Here is a 1603-nt window from a genome sequence, read left to right as displayed (position 1 = left end):
CCCGGCCCAGAGTGAGTTTTAAACACATAACTAAGATCAAAGCGTTTCCCTGCTTAAAACCCAGTAGAGTCGCCTGGCTCTTGGGATAAAGGCCAAGCTTCCTGGCTGGCCTCCGGGACCCACATGACCTAGTCTGCCTCTCCAGCCCCGTCTCCTGCCACGTTCCTTCTGGCTACGATGTTCTAGCCACTCCGCAGGCTTTCTGCTGTTTCTTCTGCCAGGAATGCTGTTCCCAGGTCTCTGCACGGCTGGCTCCTTCCTAGCACTCAGACCTCAGCCTAAAGGCCTCACCTCCTCGGAGAAGACTTTCCGTTCTAAGTGTGCAGGCGCCACCCGGTCAGTCCATCACAGGCCCCTGCTGCATTTTCCTTGTAGCCTTATAGTCCCTTAACATTTCCTTGTCTATTTATCTAATTTGTCTATCTCCTCCCCTCAGAACGGAAACTCCATGAAGAGCAGGAAGCTGGACTGCTGTGTCTCTAGCACCTAGAATAGTCTCTGGCACATAATAGGTGCACAGCAAGTGAATGGGTGAAGGATGAAAGCGCACTTCCCACGCATCGGGAATGGCACTTGGAGTGAATTGAATGGTGGTCCCCAACAAGACATGTCCTTGCCCCAAAACCTGTGAATATGCCCTTATTTGGAAAAATGGTCTTTACAAATATAATTAAAAATCTCAGGCTGGGTGTGGTGGCTCATGCCTATAATTCTAGCACTCTGGGAGGCTGAGGTGGGAGGCTCACTTAGGTCAGAAGGTCGAGACCAGCCTGAGCAAGAGCAAGAACCTGTCTCTACAAAAAAATACAACAGTTAGCCAGGTGCCTAACTGGTGAGCACCTGTAGTCCCAGCTACTCGGGAGGCTGAGGCAGGAGGATCACTTGAGCCCAGGAGTTTGAGGTTGCTGTGAGCTAGGTTGAAGCCACTATATTCTAGCCCATGTGACAGAGTGAGACTCTGTCTCCAAAAAAAAAGAAAGAAAGAAAGAAAGTCTTAAAATGAGATTATCCTGGGTTACCCTGGTGGGCCCTAAATCGAATAACAAGTGTTCTTATAAAACACAGAAAAAGAGAAGACTCAGAGACACGAGAAGGCCACATATGGGACTGAATTGGAGCGATGCTACCACAAGCCACGGAATGCCTGGAGCCACCAGAGTCGGACGGGGCAAGGAGGGACTCTCTCCTGGAGCATTAGGAGGGAGTGTGGCCCTGCCAGCACCTTGATTTCAGACTTTTTCTGGCTTCAACAATTTCTGTTGCTTTTAGCCAACAAGTTTCTGGCACTTTGCTACAGCAGCCCTGGAAAGTAACACATCACTCAAGTGTCAAGAACTCGAGATCCTGCCCCCAGGATCTTCGGGGTTCCAAGCCTGGGGTATGGTCCTATGACCCCTATGCTGGAAAATAAAAGTCACTTTGTCCCCTTTTTCTTACGGCGTGTTAAAGTCTTAACCTCTGGTACCTGCGACTGTGACCTTATTTAGAAATAGGATCTTGGCAGATGTAATCAAGTTAAAATGAGGTTATGCTGGATTAGGCTGGGCCGTAATCCAATAACTGATGTCTTTATAAAAAGAGAGACAAGAGACAGACACAGTGG

The sequence above is a fragment of the Propithecus coquereli genome, unplaced genomic scaffold (assembly GCF_000956105.1).
Source record: "Propithecus coquereli isolate 6110/MARCELLA unplaced genomic scaffold, Pcoq_1.0 Scaffold775, whole genome shotgun sequence".
In the NCBI taxonomy this organism is placed as follows: Eukaryota; Metazoa; Chordata; class Mammalia; order Primates; family Indriidae; genus Propithecus; species Propithecus coquereli.
Note: the sequence above shows the minus strand (reverse complement) of the source record.